Source organism: Malania oleifera, unplaced genomic scaffold, assembly GCF_029873635.1.
Source record: "Malania oleifera isolate guangnan ecotype guangnan unplaced genomic scaffold, ASM2987363v1 ctg388, whole genome shotgun sequence".
Classification (NCBI taxonomy): domain Eukaryota; kingdom Viridiplantae; phylum Streptophyta; class Magnoliopsida; order Santalales; family Ximeniaceae; genus Malania; species Malania oleifera.
The window spans coordinates 19094-39476 of NW_026651924.1; the positions used below are offsets into that span (position 1 = coordinate 19094).

Genomic DNA, 20383 nt, shown 5'->3' on the forward strand with positions numbered 1-20383 from the left:
TCCTGGACTTCTACTTTTGGTTAATAAAGATCGAAAATTAATTTTGACATTTCTACTTGGGTCTTGAATAATACTTGTAGTCATTGTCTTTTGAATTGTTCAATTTAAAAAGAATATAAGCGAACTAGGAGATTTTTGTACTCAATACGGGTATGAGAAAATTCAAGCACCCTCAAAGAAGAAGTATAAAAAAATATTATAATAAACCTCATTATAAATATAAGTCCACCAAAATACACTACAAGAACTATGACAAAAAAATTTTATTGACATAAAAAGAAAAACTATTCTAAGTCATCAAAAGATAAATCAAAGTACCAAAACAAAAGCGAAGTAAACTGTTTCAAATGTGAAAAGAAATGTCATTATAGTAAAGATTGAAGGGTTAAACAAGAAATCAAAGAACTAAATTGCAATGATAAGCTCAAAAGGCAAATGCTTGTTTTAATAATTAGTAGTGATTCTGAATTATCTGAATCAGAAGAAGAATTTGTTAATGAATTTCAAAAAAAATTCAACGGATTATTCAAACTCAGAATCATCTTCCGAGGAAGAATCTTGCAAATAAGAAGTAGGATTTTGTTTTTGTAATAAATGTTCAAAATCATTAAAAGTTATTTCAAAAGAAAGTGAAGTCGTGTTAGAAATGATAGAAATTTTTGATGATCCAATAGTTAAAAACAAATATTTAACAAAATTAAAAGAACAACTAGTAAAAGATGAGAAACCAAAATGTCAAAAGGGTTATGACATTGCAGACATTATCAATAGATATAGGGAAAAAGAAACTTTAATCAACAATGCAAATAATCAACCCTCAATACAAGATTTACAATGAGAGGTTAATAATACGAAGGAAGAAATAAATAAAATAAAAGGAGAAATGAGTAATCTGCAAAACAAAGTTAATTCATTTTGTGACAAAGGAAAAACCAAAATAGAATCTGAAGATGAAAAGGAAAATGAAGCAAATGATTTTCAAGTTGATTTTGAAAGAGAAACATTTTTAGGATATTCATCAAAAGTTAATATACACAAATGGTATACAGAAGTTAAAATAGTAATCAATAAGACATTTGTTCTTCTAGCACTTGCTTTGCTAAACATAATGTAATAACCCAAGAAAAATAAACAGAGCCTCGTCGATGAAGACAGGAGATTCGTCGATGAGGGTACATGAAGGTCTCGTCGACGAGACGTGTCGACGAGGGTACATGAGGGTCTCGTCGACGAGACGTGCCGAGAGGGGGTTTGGAATAGTTTGTAATTCGTCGACGAGGGATGAAGATTCGTCAAAGAACTTCTTCAGAGACTCGTCGACGAGATGACCTGTCTCGTCGACGAATTCAGGACTATAAATAGTGAAAACCCGGATTTTCGGCTGAAAACTGGCACAAGAATCCTCCCTCTCTCTCTCTCTAAACATTTCTCTCTCCCTCTCTCTTTGATCCCGGCTCTGTTTCTCGCCGAATCGATGATCGGAGACCACCATGACGCTCTTGGGAAAGTTCTTTGCAAGTCTGCTGGAGCGGATCGTTGGTGGGAGTGGTTCGAATTCCATCCCAATTTCAGGATAAGGCATTTTATTCAGAATTTGTCTTTCCTATAGTTATATAAAATGTTGCACGTAAGAAAATGAGGATATTTTATTCTGGGAGATGTTGTTTTCAGGGTGTTGAGTGGGGAACCCTGCAGGAGCAAGACCAGGCACAGTAGGGGGTTTTTTGTAGAAATCAAGTAAGGGAAATATGTTATGCTAGAAGTTTTAAAATGTATTATCAGAGATTTTGTGTATATCTATGTATGCCAGTTTATTATTCAATTTTTACAAAATGAGAATTTTTGTTAATGAATGTGTGGCCTGAGTAGATATTTATTTGATATAGAATCTATACAGTTTTCAACATATCATGCTATACAGTATATAGACAGATATTCACAAATATTTACCAGACAGATATAAACAGAATTTTATTCAATTCGGTATATTACAGTATTTATAGAATACCATGTTTTCCTAATTCCATAACACTCAGATTATATAAACAGTTTATACAGACAGATTATACAGTTATAGCATCAAGATGCTACAGTTATGTGACTCAGATATTATAGTATTTACAGTACAAAATTATAGTGTTATGGTTATTCTGGAAACATGATGAAAACAGTAGAAAGTTTATAGTATTATATATATGATATTAGATCCCCGTGAAAAGATTATAAATAGATATAGATTACAGAGCACGGTACCATTGCTAATACAGATAGAGTGCAACCACATATCTCAGATAGTGTGCAGGTACCGTCAAACCGTACTCAGAGAGGTTGCAACTCCCCAGTTCACTGGGTGGAGGGGGCTAGTTTGACGAGGCAGCAGTCTAGTTTCGCGCTTAGGAGTGGATGCAGTTTGACTGGGCTGAGGTAGTGTAGAGTATAGTGATTTGCCCGGAGCCGACCGGTGTTAAGTCCTATCTACGGGCCGCACAACCTTGTCATGAGAGGTCAAATCATGACATACAAAGTTCCAAGGATAAAGCACAATTATATATGTATGTATGTATACAATTTTACAGTTTTTGATAATTATAGTATGATATTATTAGTATGAAAAGTAGAAAATACAGATGATATAATATACTTTAAACTGTGAAAAATGTATGATATGCTTACAGATTTATCATTTCATACAGTTCAGATGTTATTAAAATAGTATGCAACTTAGTCGCCACACACTTGTAATAGCATATCTCCACTTAATAAGCGTCGTCTCACCCTACTACCTTAACATTTTTCAGGTGAGCCAATTAGGCGAGCAGATCAGGCTCGCAAATAGAGTGATTACTGGGTTTCTCTGTTAATAGGGTAAGTTTGTGCAAAGTATTGTATTTTTGGGTAGATGATACTAGAGAGAGATCTATTGTAAGACTATGTTCTGGATATACTGAATTCTGGTATTGTATGGTATATATGGTTATATGATTTATGTTTCTACTGCGTAGGTATGATTATTGTATACAAGAATACCCTAGTGCCCTTTTGAGGCCTAAGATTTAATAGCAGGGGTATCAGAGTAGTTCATATATATATATATATATATATAAAGAAATGGAATAAATTTTGAGGTTGTTACACGTAGGTGTAGACATGAATTGTGTACAAGAAGGTTTAATTCCAACCCAATATTATGAAAAAACTACAACCCAACTATATGGAGTGAATAATGCAAGATTGCAAATACAATACAAAATTTCAGTCGTATATATCTGGGATATCAGTAAGTTTCAATTTTTCCTCTGGCACCATTTTTATATAAGTTACATACCCCTAGCAACCATTCTTGTGTAGCCTCCTGGCCTGAATGGCTGACACTAACTGTGGCGAGACGCGCACACGCGATCCCACAAATCTGAATTCCTACACTCTCGGGGATTTAAATGTAGAGACCCGAAGAAATTATAATAATTAAATAATAAATAGGGAGAAAAAGGAAATTGTAAAGTTGGTCACAGTAGGTACTCGTCGATAAACGTGAAGTGGCTTATTGGGATCGTAGACGGGGACATGTGTCTCGTCGATGAGAAGATACCGAGAGGCTAGTTTCAGCTCTAAATTACGTCGATAAGGAATAAGTGTTCGTCGACGATCTTCCTTCTTGGCCTCGTCAATGAAGTGACGTGGCTCGTCGACGAGTGTAGGTGTATAAATAGCCTAAACTTGAATTTTTCTATAGAAATTACGTGAAAACCTCCCTCCATCTCTCTATCTCTCTCTCTCTCTCTCTCTCTCTCTCTCTCTCTCTCTTATTCGTCCCTTCCCCCTTCTCTCTAAGATTCTAGGTCGGATTCTTGTCGATTCAACGATCCGAGGCCACCACAACACTTCTGGGAAAGTTCTCTTCAAGTCTTCTGGAATGGATTGCTGGTGGGGTTAGCTTGAATTTTATCACAAATTCAAGGTAAGGTTTTTTTATTTAGTATTTGTCTTTCCCACAATTGTAGGAAATGTAATACTTGCAAAAATACTGAAGTTTTGTTCAGGGGGATGTTACTTTTAGGGTGTTGAATGTAGAATCCAGCAGGTGTAGGGCTGGCTATTTTAGGGGCTTTTCAGTATTAGCTATCTCGCTTTGCCCCGTACATTATTCTAGATGAGACGAAAAAGGTATTACAGTTTGAAAGAGGTATGAGGAGAGAATTATATAAGCAAGTGTCGATACTGAAATTACAAATTTTTTTTGAGCTAGTAGATAGGGCAACTATGGCAGAAGCTAGAGTGCGGTTGGAGGCTGAGAAGCAGAGATAGAAAAAGAGATCCACGCCTTCTGGTTCCCAGTAGAGGTCCAGTCGAGGTTCGTGGAAGAGAGGTGGCTACTATAGGGATCGGAGGCGGAGTCGGAGAGTCGTGGGTTTCAAGGTATACAGTCTTTTCCAACTTGCCCGACTTGTGGAAAGAGACACCCAAGGGAGTGTCGTGCTGGGCGTGGTATCTACTACCAATATGGGGAGCTGGGACATATGATGAGAGATTTCCAGGCTCATATTGCAGCTGCTCCTTCTCCCATACTTGTTCAAGGAGGCTATTAGGCGCCACGTGGAGGTCAGTAGAGGAATATGGCTCCCGTTAAAGTTTTTGCTTTGACGCCGAGTGATGCTGAGACAGTTGGTGACATGGTGATAGGTATGGTTAGCATGCTTTCCTTTAAAGTTATTGTATTATTCGATTCAGGAGCCACACACTCGTTCGTGTCTATGTGATGTATTAAATTATATAGGGCAGAAACACAGTTATTAGATACTGAACTATTGGTAACTACACCAACCAGTTCAGGAGTGAGGTGTAGTAGGGTGCTCTGAGGTTGCCTAGTGGATATCTATGGGAAAATTTTGTCTACTGATTTGATAGTGCTGGACATGCACAAGTTTGATGTCATATTCGGCATGGATTGGCTAGTAGCTAACTTTGCCAGTATAGATTGCCGTTCAAGAGAAGAGATATTTAGACCTCTAGGAAGACCAGGATTCAGGTTTGTAGGGTCACGAGTGCAATCCCCAACTCAGTTGGTTTCAGCTATTCAGGCGAGGAGACTGCTCCTAAGCGGTTGTCAGGGATTCGTGGCCATTGTGAAGGAAATGTTAGAGAATGAATTGAAGCTTACTAGTACGCCAGTAGTAAAAAAGTTTACAAATGTGTTTCCAGATGAGCTACCAGGCTTGCCACCTGATCGTGAGATAGATTTTCCTATTGATATGCTTCTAGGTATAGCGTCAATCTCTAAAGCACCTTACCGAATGACGCTAGTAGAGTTGGCAGAATTAAAGAATCAGTTGTAAGATTCGCCTGATAAGGGTTTTATATGGCCCGGTGTATCTCCGTGGGGAGCTCCAATGCTATTTGTGAAGAAGATAGACGGGTCCATAAGGATGTGTATAGACTATAGGGAAATTAATAAGTTGATAATTAAGAACAAGTATCCTCTACCCCGTATAGATGATTTATTTGACCAGCTCTAGGGTATATGGGAGTATTCTAAGATTGATATCAGATCAGGCTACCATAAAGTAAAGGTAAGGGTAGAAGATGTATCGAAGACAGCATTTCAGACTAGGTATGGGCATAATGAGTTTCTTGTTATGCTTTTTGGTCTGACAAATGCTCCTGCAATATTCATGGATTTGATGAATAGAATTTTTCACCAATATTTAGACTGGTTTGTTGTTATTTTTATTGATGATATATTGGTTTATTCGAGGAGCTGTGAGGAGCATGAGACACATTTGAGGCAGGTCTTACAGATGCTCAGGGAAAAGAAGTTGTATGTCAAGTTCAGCAAATGTGAATTCTGGCTCGAGAAGGTTGTGTTTTTGGGGCACGTCATCTTAGGGGATAGAATTTTTGTGGACCCTAGTAAAATTGTGCGGTAGTGAATTGGGCTAGACTGAAGAACGTCTAGGAGATCAGGAGTTTCTTGGGTTTGACTGGTTATTACCGTCGTTATGTTGAAGGTTTCTCAGCATTATCAGGGCCTTTGACGCGACCAACTAGGAAGAATGTCAGGTTTAAATAGGACGACAGTTATGAGCAGAGCTTCCAGGAATTGAAGCAAAGGCTTGTCACGATACCAGTGCTGATCATTCTATCAAGGGGTGAGGGTTGTGTTATTTATAATGATGCGTCCTTAAAGGGACTTGGCTGTGTATTGATGCAGCATGGCAGGGTGGTAGCATATGCTTCCAGGCAATTAAAGAGTATGAAAAGAACTACCCTACCCATGATCTTGAATTGGCTGCAGTAGTACATGCATTGAAGATTTGGAGGCATTACTTGTATGGTGAGCAAGGTGAAATCTTCTCCGACCAGAAGAGTTTAAAGTACTTTTTCACTCAGAAGGAACTGAACATGAGGTAGAGAAGGTGGTTGGAGCTTATTAAAGATTTTGACTACACTATCAGTTACCACCCAGGAAAAGCAAACGTGGTAGCTGATGCATTAAGTAGAAAGTCTAAGGGACCGGCACTGACAACTATGGAGATTCAGTATTCAATCATAATGGATCTGGAAAGACTCGACATAGAGTTGGTTGAGAGTGATCCTCAGGTATGTATTGCCAGTTTAATGGTGCAGCCTACTCTGTAGGAAAGGATTAAAGCTGCTCAGATGGAGGATCTAGAATTAGCAGAGGTAATGGTTAGAGTACAGAGTGGTTAGGGAGAGGAGTTTTGTATTGCAAATGATGGGGCTCTACGGTTCCATTCTAGATTATGTGTTCCTACTGATGTTGATATCAGAAAGACCATCCTAGAATAGGCTCACAGATCTTTATACACAATTCATCCCGGCAGTACGAAAATGTATAGGGATCTGCAAGAGTCTTATTGGTGGAGTGGTATGAAGAAGGAGATTGCCGAGTATGTAGCACAATGTTTGACATGCCAGCAGGCAAATGCTGAGCACCAGAGGCCGGTAGGTCAATTGCAAACACTTTATATCCCAGAGTGGAAATGAAATCATATATCCATGGATTTTGTTTCAGGTCTGCCGTCAACATTGCATGGCTAGAATGCAATTTGGGTGATTATAGATCGATTGACTAAGACCGCCCATTTCCTTCCTATCAAGATCAGCTACTTTCTTAATAGACTGACAGAGATTTATATTCAGGAGATAGTCCATTCTCACGGTGTGCCAGTATCTATAGTGTCAGATCGGGACTCGCATTTCACGTCACGATTTTAGAGGAGCTTGTAGGAAGCTCTAGGGCCTCAGTTATCTTTTAGCATGACATTCCATCCTCAATTAGATGGGTAGATTGAGAGGATGATTTAGATATTAGAAGATATTCTTCAAGCATGTGTGCTAGACTTTGGGGGTAATTGGACTCAGTTTATGTCGCTGGTGGGATTTGCGTATAATAATAGTTATTAGACCAGCATTGGCATGACACCGTTTGAGGCACTTTACGGTAGAAGATGTCGTTCTCCTCTATATTAGGATGAGATGGGGTGAATGGTGAGTTGTGGGACCAAAATTAGGGTAGCAAGTGTATGATAAGGTTCGGCTCATCAGAGATAGAATCAGTGCAGCTTAGAGCCGACAGAAAAGTTTCGCCGATAACTACCGCAAAAAATTGGAATTTGATATTGGTGATCATGTGTTTTTGAAAATAACTCCATTAAAAGGGGTTATGAGATTTGGAAGAAAAGGTAAGCTTAGCCCTAGGTTTATTGACCCTTTTGAGATTCTAGAGAAAGTGAGGCCGGTTGCCTACAGGTTAGTTTTACCACCTGTGTTGTCCAGGATACACGACGCATTCCATATCTCCATGTTGAGGAAATACATCCTAGACCCTTCTCATGTAATCAGTTATGGTGAATTAGAGCTTAATGATTCACTAGTTTATGAGTAGGTACCAGTACAAATTCTAGACAGGAAAGAGCAGGAATTACGTAGTAAGAAGATTCCTCTAGTGAAAGTAGAGTAGAGAAATCACACAGTAGAAGAAGTTTCTTAGGATCTCAAGGAACAAATGAGGCAGAAATATCCGCAATTGTTCAGTGAAGTTCAGTTGTAATTAGGATGTATAAATGGTTATGAACTGTTTCTTTTGCAGGTTAGTCAGTGTATGTATTAGTTTAGTTAGTAAGTAATATTTTAGTTTTGGGGGAATTTTAATTATATATATTTAATCTCCCAGAACTCTAAATGTAAACACGGTATTCCTATGCTATAAGTGAGGGTAAGTAATTAAATAAGTAAACTGGTTATCTTTAAGGGATAGTGAATCATATGGATACTAAATTTCGAGGACGAAATTTTTATTAGGAGGGGAGAATGTAGAGACTCGAAGAAATTATAATGATTAAATAATAAAGAGGGAGAAAAAGGAAATTGTAAAGGGGGTCACAGTAGGTCCTCGTCGACCAACGCGAAGTGGCTTATTGGGATCGTCGACAGGGATATGTGTCTCGTCGACGAGAAGATACCGAGAGGCTATTTTCAGCTCTGAATTACGTCAATGAGGAATAAGCATTCATCGATGAACTTCCTTCTTGGCCTAATTGACGAAGTGATGTGGCTCGTCGATGAGTGCAGGTGTATATATAGCCTAAACTCGAATTTTTCTACAGAAATCACGCGAAAACCTCTCTTTTCTCTCTCTCTCTCTCTCTCTCTCTCTCTCTCTCTCTCTCTCTCACATGTTCGTCCCTTCCCTCTTCTCTCTAAGATTCTGGGCCGTATTCTTGCCAGTTCGATGATCCGAGGCCACCACAATACTCCGGGGAAAGTTCTCTTCAAATCTACTGGAGTGGATCGCTGATGGAGTTAACTTGGATTTCATCGCAAATTCAAGGTTAGAGTTTTTATTTAGTATTTGCCTTTCCCACAGTTGTAGGAAATGAAGTACTCGCAGAAATATTGAAGTTTTGTTCAGGGAGATGTTATTTTTCAGGGTGTTGAACAGAGAACCTAGCGGGTGTAGGGCTAGCTATTTTAGGGACTTTTCAGTAGTTAGGTAAGGGAGTAAACTAAAGCAGTGATTTTCCACGAAAATCATTATTATTTAATAGCGGATTAATTTTCAGAAAGCATGTATTATATATGAGTATGTTTGTGAAAATGTATATTTGGGAGAATACTGCTGTTACACAAGAAACGTGATTTCAGAATAGAATTCATGATTTTATTCAATATTGTGTGGTATGAATATTATTTTACGCAAATTGTATTATGTTAAGTCAATTTTATAGGAAAATCATATTTGCAGTTATTTCAGGATTAACATGATAATACAGTAAACTATGATTTTAGAATATATGCTTAAGGTGCGGCGGACCCATCGTACTTACAGACATTTTTGACTCGGAAGTGGTCGGCCAGCCATTGTTGGGTCTCGCCTTCGGGCTGCACAACCCGTCATGGGAGGTAATACATATTCATCCTGGGTAAATTTCAGAATTATTAGTTATATCAGATGATTTTATGTACAGTTAGATACAATATGATTTAGTAAAATTATGAAATTATATGCTTACTCAGTTATGATATTATCAGTATTTTCAAGCATGTGACATGTACTGTATATTTATTATAGCACCTAAATATTCATGTTGCCACACAACTGTATTAAGTTTATTTCCCTTACTGAGAGGTGTCTCACCCTAGCTTAAATCATTTCAGGGAACCTAGAAAGATAGGCAGACCGAGGCCGTCGTTGAGGTAGTGCGTACTACCCCGCTAGGAGGGTGAGTTTTTTAACTAGGGTCAATAGGTTTTTGTGTTAGATACTAGTTTCATCTTTTGGAGAATTTAAGGATTGTATATTTAAATAGTATATGGTAGAATGTAGGTAACTCTGGTATAATGTATCCTATGGTTTGGTGAATGAAATTTATGCTTACTGCTGCTTAGGTTTCCGCTGTATATGACAAGTTCGGGTTGAATTTGTTATGATTTAAGTTAATGATAATTAACATGGTTGATTACGCCGGAAATTAAGCAGGTCGTTACACTAAAGATCACCTCTTTTTTATGGCAATCAATGTTTGCGTAGTTAACTGTCAGCCAGTCCATACCTAATATCATATCGAATCCCTACATGTCTAATATCATAAGATCGGCTAGTAATATTTTCTCCTGAATATTCATTAGATTGTTTTTAATCACCCTTCTACATCTCACTATTGATCCGGTTGGCGTGGGTACTAACAAATCAATATCTAACAACTGTGTCTCAATTCTAGTCGACTTGACATATCCCAAAGACACGAACGAATGGGTGGCACCTGAGTCAAATAATACAACAACTTTATATGATAATGCAATAATCATACCTGTCACAACACTGCATGCTGCATCAGCATCTCTCGACGTCACTGCATAGAACCTCGCTGAAGTTGTGTTCCTTTGTTGGAAGCCACCCCTGTGTGCCTTGATATGTCCCCAGAATGATCTGGAAGCAGGAGCAGTACTATACTGCGCACGACAGTCTTGTGCTACATGACTCGGTCCACCACATCGGTAGCAGACATTCCTCCTTGCTCGGCATTCTCCTCTATGTCTCTTTCCACATGTAGGACAAACTGGATATGCCTGCTCGCCCTCAATATCCCGTCTCCTAGTCTCCTGCCTCTGAGCTATGCCGTATCTATCTCCCCTCTAAGGGCCTCGGCTGGACCTTGCCTGAAATCTCAGAGGAGTGGGCCTCTTTCTCTTACTCAACATCTCTACATCCCTCTGACTGCTCTCCTCTGTCATTGTGGCCCTATCCACTAATTCAGAGAAATCCTGCACCTTTAATACTACCACTTGTCTATGAATGTCATGCCTCAAACCCCTCTCAAACATTCTCGCATTCTTAAGCTCGTTTGGAACGATGTATAGAGCAAAGCGTGACGAGTTGATAAACTTTGCTGCATATTACTGAACTGTCAGTCGCCACAGTGTCAGAATCAAGAATTTTGCTATCTTAGCTTCTCTAATAGTGGGAGGATAATAACGATCAAAGAACATCTCCTTAAATCGGTTCCACGTCATGGCCACCGATACGAGTCTTTGTTCCTCAAGCAATTTGACGGCTGTCCACCATCTCTCAGCCGCACCTATCAACTTATATGTAGATATAGGACCCTCTATTCATCGGTGCAGTGTAGCACCAACAGTGTTTTCTCAATTTCCTACATCCAGTTTTCAGCAACTTCAGGATCAGTTCTTCCTAAAAACACCGGAGGATTCATTTTGGCAAACTTCTCTATAGTGCAGCCCTAGTCTGTTGATGGTCCTCCCTGCTCCTTAGAGTTCTGTGCAATCTCAGTCATAACTTGCTGAGCTACACTACGCAGTACTGCATCTGAATCACCACCGCCCACACTAGAGGGGTCTGCACCATTATCACCACTAGCGTAAGCACTGCTACCCCCAAGGTCCATCTTGAAAAGAAATAAACGTAGTTTGAGGACCATTTTTGCATAACATAACTAACATATTTATCTAACTGGAATCTCATATCATCAATTAACCTAACATTCCTATTCTCAATTTAAGATTTAGTCCCACAATTTAGAAACACATCCCAACAATAGTTTACTATGACTTTCCCAAAATCGTCACCCCAAGAAAGACATAGAAACCACTATAGAAATCCTACTTCTCGATCACGGAACGAAACCCTAAATACTCTTCTTAATTCCCCAACATTGACTCACTAAATTTCTGATCTATTCCTATACTCTAGTATTATTTCCGCTATGCACTAAAGTTTACAGAACCTAGCAACCTAAGCTCTAATACCAAACTTGTAACGACCTTAAATTTTATGCTATATATATATATATATATATATATATATATATATATATATATATATATATATTTCCATATACTATTAATACTCTAATACCATAAAACATAGTCAAAATCAACCCGAACCCATAGGTATTAGGAAATTACCTGTTTATACATACATGTCATCTAAGTAGCGGAAACTATAGTATACTTAACTTATATACAATACCAGAGTTTCACTGTTTCTACATATACACATATATCTCAAAAATTCATCCTACCATTGACCTCTGGTACTTACTCTGCAACTGAGGTAATACCAAGGAACTCCTCTATCACCGAGCTTGCTCCACTCGTCTGTCAGGGTTTCCTGAAATATTTATAATGATGGGGTGAGACACCTCTTAGTAAGGGAAATAGACTAATATCAGTGTGTGGCAATGTGAGTTTTATAATATTATAAACATATACTGCAAATAATATAATTGTAATATATTTTTAAGTTGTAACTAATAATGCATGAAAATCTGTACTTTTTAAACATAATCTAACTATAACATAATGAATTTTCATATCATTTAAATCATTTGTTAAATCTGTATATTATTGAAATCTTACCCAAGATGTATAATTGCAAATCATGAATTAACCCAACATAACTCGGGTTATGTGGCCCGTAGGCTAGACTTAACGCTGACTGGCTTACCAGGTTAAGTTAAACATGACATAACAACGCATAATTGCCCATTCTACCTAGTTTGCCCATCCTACTCTCCGTCAACCTCTAACGGGTCAGTACACAGTGGGTACTCTACTCACCGCCTACACTTTGGGGCTAATCGACCTCTGACCCACACTTCTTGAATAGTGTGGTTGCACTGTCGGGTATACACCAATCTGGTCTGCCCATCCTACTCTCCATCAACCTCTAACAGGTTAGCACACAGTGGGTATCCTTCTCTTCGATTTGGCTAGCTAGCAATAGTACTGTGCTCATAACATACGTAACCATCCAGGTTTTGTTACTATATAATACATTTCACATAATATATTTCTAATATATTTCTGTTCATAAATAAAATTTTCATATTTCTGAAATAAAATCTAACTTTTACATATTTCTGAATAAAAGCTGTCATTTCATAATTTCTAAATAAATTGTCATATTAAAACTGATCACGACATCTGCGCCCACTTATCATATCACGACATCTGCGCTGGCTATCATTACACGACATCTACACCAACTATCATTACACAACATCTGTGTCGGCTATCATATCATAATATACTATAAATATCTTAACTTCTGCACTATTTATGATCTTTCTAAAATTACTGTAAAATCATACTTTTTTCATGAAATAATAACATATTCTGACATACAGTTATTCCATTAAACTAATACTCATGCTACACGAGTGAGTTCTACTCTGTATTATACTATAATATGATATAAAATCTGTTAAATACCAGTATTCCCAAAAACTACATTAATTCATAAATAAATTTCTGAAAATACCTGACTTAATCTATTTCCTTACCAGATTCCTGAGAAGCCTGTTAAAAAGCCTTAAACCTTGCTTACAGCATCCAGAACTCCAAATCCTGAAATTGCATTAACGCCAGTTCAAACAACTCAAATCTCAGTATATTACCATCAAACACCTTTCTTGAGTTCACATATTCCACATAATCGCATAAACCCTAAAATAACTTACTTACCCTGACTTTGGGATGGTGTTCAAGAACCCCAAATTAGTAATCTACTTCGACTAAGTTCTCGAGAATCTCCCTGGGATCATCGTGACAACTTCTGATCATCGAAACGGGGAAAAACGGAACCAGATCGGAGGAAAGAAGGAGGAGAAACCAAAAGTTAGAGAGAGAAAAATGAAAATAAATTGAAACCCTCGCTAAAAATATGATTTTTGCTTAATTATAGATTGCTAGCCATGTGGCTTCGTCGACGAGACACGTGTACTCATCAACGAGTCGAAGAAGGGTGTTCATCGACAAAGATAATGAGTTCGTCGATGAACCCTTAATGGCCTAATTTTCCTACTCTCGGTATCTTCTCGTCGATAAGACACGTGTACTTGGTCAACGAGATCTAGAAGGACGTTCGTTGATGAGAACCCTGGGTTCGTCGACAAATTCTTGCTGACGCTCCTTAATATAATTCCTTGCTCCTTCTTTTATTTTTCTTTATTATTTCACTGTTATTATTTTTCCGGGTCTCTACAAACTCTGCTACTATCTCTAAGGTTGTTTAGCAGCTCGGTCATCGCTTTTCTCTAAAGGATCTTAGTCCCTTACATTATTTTCTTAGTGTCGAGGTGATTTCAGTTACCTGTGTGCTGTTCCTCTTCCAACAAAAGTGTATTTGAGATCTTTTTTCTTGCACCAACATGGATGGTACTTAGGTAGTGATGATTCCTCTTGTCACAAAGGATCTTTAGCTTCAAGATGATTCTTCTCTTGCTGATCCGACTGAGTACCGCCGAGTTATAGGAGCTCAACCATATCTATCTTTTCAAAAAAGTATCCCAAAAGAGGCTACAGTCAAACCAATGCTTAAAAAACCACCTCAAAACAAAAACTTCAGTTGAGGGATGTCACCTAAGTGCCTAACAATCAAACATGAATGAACCAATAGGTTTTTTAGAGGCAAAAGAGGCTACAGTCAAACCAATGCTTGAAAAACCACCTTAAAACAAAAACTTCAGTTGAGGGATGTCACCTAAGTGCCTAACAATCAAACATGAATGAACCAATAGGTTTTGTAGTGGCCTCAAGGCAGCACAAATGAAGGTGAATCAGTAGGCTGGACCTTGATTCTATTGGTTTGGTTATAATTTCCTACAAAAAGAAAGTATATATTTTTTATTTAATGACAGTGATTGTTTTTCTTGTACATCATTATTTTTTTTAAACCAAAAAAATAAAATTAATTAAGATAGAAAAGGGTGCAACAGAAAATGGACAATTTTGGATTTCCATAATCTTGTAATTAGTAGAAATTTTTATAAACCCCTCAATGGAAAGGAAAATCATTTTCTTGGAAAAAGCTGATTTTAGAAGATCAATTTTCAATTGGCTAATGAGTTAAGATGTCAAAATATTTTATTTAAAAAATACAACAAAAAAATGATCTCAAAAATAGATTTTGAAGATGTTATAAATTTGAAAAAATATAAAAAATCCTAAGATTGATGGAAATTCCAAAGATTAGTGTCAATAGCCCAACTTTTGAAAGGGTTAAAAGAATAAACATTATGAAGAAGCTAAAGAAATTTTCCAAATAAGTTTTCAATAAAATTGACATGTAGGTAAACTCACTAATGATTAAGTAAATCCTTGAGCATTCCAAAGATTATTCTTTTATGATTACTTCTATCATATGAGAAAATTCAAGATTGATCTTCAATTTGACAAATGGAGCCTAGAAGATGTTGAATGGGGTCTTGTGAATGAAATTGTTTTTCATCTCCTAGAACTATTATGATATAAATATTTTCCTATTATTATCAAATTAATCGTTTATAAGATGCCTAAGAGCTACAAGAGGAAGACGATGACTTTTGTAGTCTATAGTTCTTTCGGATGGAAATCAAGGGAAATGTTTTTCCAATCATAGCAATTTTGGCATTTCGTGCTTATTGGGAAATCCTTTAGCCGGAAGAAAATGACAATCATCCTAACATAGTCAAAATTGAAAAAGAGATGCTTCTTTGATTTTGGGTTAATCTTGGGTGGGACACGTGTTGCCACAAGTTTTAATTATTTATTTATTTTTACTTATGTTCTCTATCTCTTCAACTGACTAGACGGAGCCCCCCTCTCCCACCATGTGCATGGCCCCCACCTAATTTTTTTTTTGTCCTCTCTCTCTCTCTCTTCATTTGATTGGTCCCACCCCAATCATCCCCTCCCAGCACCTTTACATTATGTTTGCATAAACTAAAATTGTAAACCAATAAGCTCCCATTCTTAATCCTTTAGAGTTTGGGAGAAACTAATGAAATTATTAAGCAACTCAAATTTTTTTTAGCATTAATTATGATATGTTGGATTTTTTGCAACCTTTTAACTAATTTAGTACATCTCCTTAGAGAGTCATTATGACATAACTTAATAATTTTTCTTTGGTCCATATGTTTTTGTAAGTGATTAACAATATTGACAACAATTGTGCCAAGTTTTTTATGGTTCTTCCATATTTCCTGAGTTAGGTCTCTTGCGTGGAAGTATTCGTCGTCTTTTTCATTAATTTCATCTTTTAGTTTTTGATTTTCTTATAATCCCCTTTAAAGTAAGGCTTACTTTCAAGATCCATTTCCAAGAATCTAGTCCTTCAACATGTCATCTTTTGTTAGACAATAGTAGCTATTCCGATATCTAATTGTTCAAATCTTGCCTTTATTTTATTAACTAGTAATTCTAGCATGTAGATACAGTATTTTGCCTATTTCACCTACTAAACTCAAACTTTAAAATTACTCATTAGAACATCACTTGCACTATCCATAAAGAAATTTAAAAACAATTCCAATATTATTACCCAGTTTCTTCATTATACAAAATATGTGAATAATCTTTATTATCTCCCTCACAAAAGCATGTGTTTAATGTTTCATATTATATAATCTTTGTGAGACCCCATGAATATCAAATCTACCAAAAATCATCCAAACACAACTCAAAATATTTCTATAAGACAATAGTATGATCTAGCACCCATGATCCAAACAAAATCTTAGGACATGTGTAATTATCAAATTTATTTCCATTTTTTATTTTTATTTTTTTAAAGAAATATAAAAATTATTAATTAATTTTTCAATTTTACAACATTTACATATAAACAAATAAACAATATAAATGTTTGGTACTAATTGCCAGTAGGAATGACTTTATTCTTGTTTTTATTTCCAATTTTTCAAAAAATTACAAAACTACCACTTTATTTTTAATTTGCTTTAAATTTATTTATATAGAAAATTTGTATATATTTTACTATTTTCTAAATTTCTGATTGCTTACTTTGCATTTTAGAGTGTAAAAATTAGATCTCAAACTTTGACTTGTGAATTATAACAAAATATAATATAAAATTGAATTTAATTTCGATTTGTCCTTTTAATGGCTTCAGCAAACCAATCCCCTCAACCAGGACAAGTTAGATGCATTGGATATGCTACCAAGTTCCAATGGACTCCAATTATTCTTTTATCATTCAGGACAGTTCAAACTCAGTGTTCATGATTAATGCCAACTTGAAGGGGCTGCTAGGTGCCACCACCATCAACATTCCATCCCTCCAGCAGACTCCCCTCCCAAAATAGAAGTTTATGAGTCACGAACTTGTTCAAAGGTCGGCATTGAATTTCCTGATAAGAAGTTTTTGATGAGTGCAAGAGCTTGTTTTGGTCTATGCAGGGGCACTTCATGGCCAGCTCCCCTCACTGTCACAAATGTGAGACCTATGTACTGCTGTGTCCATCCTCCAACCTGTTCAATACGCCATTCAAATTCTGAGTTAAGTTACTGCTGCAAGTTGGTTTGGGGGGGTGGGGTGGGGAGGGCAGGTAAATTTATTTACTCTGAATTCTATATTTGATGAAAAAAGCATGATCCACACTTCCATTTCAAGAAAAAAAAATCATGGATAGCACACTTTATTAGTGATAAAGCTGCATCCTGGAAAACCATTCCATAGACCATGATTAGGACTTAGCAAAGAGAAAAAAAGAATAACTGATTAAACGGCTACAAAAACTGCTATACCTGTCCATCATCATACCAAGCATGCCAACGACCGAGAGTTGGAAGCTTAAGAGCATCTATGCTGTACCGTGTGGATGTAACTGGAATTATGGCATCTGTATCACCACTGTCGCAAAAGAAAATAAAAAACTAGGATTATTACCTCATATAGGCAGAACCATCTGTCAATTAACCTAGATTCCAATGGACTTGTGTGGTAGGATTGAAGGGGCACAAAATGAGACAAATTTTCTGCATATTCTGTATTTAACTTAGTCAATTTCAATACAAGGGAAATATAAATGAAAATATTTTATAGTGGCATTCTTAGAGGAGACCAATCGTGTAGTGCACCAATTAAAATCTTGGGGCATAGAGTGCAAATGAAAAAATCTCTCCCGAGAGCAGGCACTCTCTGCAGCCAAAGCTAGGGCAATATCCAGCCAACCTGCCATGCAACCCTACTTATCATAACCAGCATTAGGTAAAGACCACTCATGGCCCCCAATGGTCCTCTTAGAAAGAGTAGATATATGAGAGTAATCCAGGCAAGAAAAAAATGACTGCACTCTATATAGCTTGAAAAATCTCAAATAATCAATTACACACAGATTACTCTCCTCTTTGGGATTCCTTGATATTATTTATTAGTTATCGGAACCTTCATGGTACACAACGCTTCCATCTTGGAACCTTGCTTCCATGTTTCTTATGATATAATCCTCACAGAACCTCATTCCTTTATTATAAACCTCAAAATACTTAGTAGGCCATACACCCAAGGGCTTTATTCTTTAGAAAGATGAAGTAACTATGTAATCTTGTAACACCTTAGGACATTGCCATGCAAAAATACTCTAATTATCACATCTGTTGAACACTTGGAGCTAGACTTATTTCTTTTTGAAAATGTTATATTCCATTTATTATTTTATAGTTTTATACATTTTTTTCTTTTCAGAGGCTTTCCTATTAACCTTTGATTCATCTACATCTTTCTGCTTCCCACAAGTATTGCTCCTCCGCTCTGTGTAACTATGTATTAGTCTTGCTCATCTTTTGTACACACAGTTTGCAGTATTAAATGACAAATTATTAGATTCATATTTGTAATGAATACTCAAAGGTGCAGTTTTGCTTTCAGCTATCATCCTAATTATATGGCCAACACACCAGGTCGAAGAGTGAGCCCAAATAGGAGGCACAAACACTGATGCTGTCCATGGGAGCATGGATTTGGTGCTTGGATCTGGAATAGTGTAAATTTGGAGAAAATTCAATAAGAATTTGTTCCAAGTCTACCTATCCAAATCCATACAAATCCAAAACAAACACTTGAGTATGTGTTCTTTAAGGCAGTGCGAAAGAAAGCTTAGACCAATAGACCTCCAATAGTCAATTGAGTTGTCCTAGATCCTCAAGAACTTGGGCATGAACTTCAGTGCATATCCCATGGCTCTTTTTTTTTTTTTTTTGGGGGAGATGGGGAAAAGGGGAGGTGGGGGAGATGCAGAGCTTTCCAAATCTGGTGCAAAATTAAAATCATGCCTATTCACTTTGTGCATCTTCTACCTCTGTTAATTGACATTAAGGAAATGAAAATTTACATTGTTTTCATGCTCATTCAAGCTTTTATAGATCGTGTTCAACAGACCCAAAAATTCCACCCGTGATGCACTCGATGTCCTAAATCTTTTCACATACAATTAGCCCCAAGCCTGAGTAAAAGGAAAGTCACATTAGGTAGCTTACAGCTACCGTAAAACTTGTTATATCTCTGCAATATATATCCTAATATGCATTAGGGCAACCTATACGAGCGAAAGCTAAAGGAGAAATTGAAGGATATGTACTGCATAGAACTAAAGCTGGTTGGGTAAATTGGAAAAGTGCTTGAAGCGTGTTGCGTGATCATAGAATATCCTTAAGATTGAAAAGGAAGTTCTACAGGATGGCTGCAAGACTAGCTATTGTAGATGGAACAGAATGTTAAGAAACTAAGAAACAACAAAGCCAAACAGTAAAAGTTGCTAAAATGAGAACGCTAAAGTGAATGAGTGGTATAACGTTAAGACATAAATAAAGGAACGAACACATGCACAGTAAGTTAGCATAGCTCCTATAGAAGATAAGGGACGGAAGGGTCAAATGGTCTGGGCATCTGTAGCGCAAGCCAAATAGTGTACCAATGAAGAGGAATGAGCTGGTTACCATGAGAAGCAGTAGAAGGGGTATTCGTAGACCAAAAATAACTTAGAATGAGATAGTGAATAAGGATTCAATACCTTGAATTTGTTAGAGGAAATTACCAATGATCATGTAAACTGGCGGTAAAGGATTCATGCAGCCACCCCATCTAGCGAGACTCAAGGCTTGGTTTGTTATTGTTATTGTAGTGCTTATGCTCCTTAAATAGGCTTAGGAAAGACCATCAAAGACAATTTTGAGAAGATATAGATAGTATTATACAAAGGATATCAGGGACTAAGAAATTATTCATAGGATCTTGTTTGAATGGACAAATTGAAAAGGAAAATAAAGGTTATGAGAGGATACATGGAGGTCATGAATATGGAGATAAAAATGAGTCCAGTGATATGATCTTAGACTTTGTGAGGTCGTGTGATCTTATTGCAAAGCATGCTTTAAGAGATAATAACACTTAAATAACCTCTTTAATGGTCGATAAAATAAAAATTAAACAAATTTTTTTCTTAACTAGGAGTAGATCGTTTATCATATAAGGATGAAAAGTTATCCCAAGTGAAAGTTCGACTGCAGGACAGAGGAATTTAGTGTTATATATATATACTAAGAAATGGATTACATATAT

The 20383-nt window shown here is 36.8% G+C and overlaps 1 long non-coding RNA gene across 1 annotated transcript; it reads right to left on the reverse strand.

The window, feature by feature from the left end:
• Positions 1 to 16875: 16875 nt before the first annotated feature.
• Positions 16876 to 18408, reverse strand: LOC131147170 (uncharacterized). The gene is made up of 2 exons (XR_009134643.1): positions 17572 to 18408; positions 16876 to 17295 (listed from the first exon to the last, which is right to left on the reverse strand). It is a non-coding gene; the product is annotated as an uncharacterized LOC131147170 (long non-coding RNA).
• Between the last annotated feature and the right edge of the window lie 1975 nt (positions 18409 to 20383).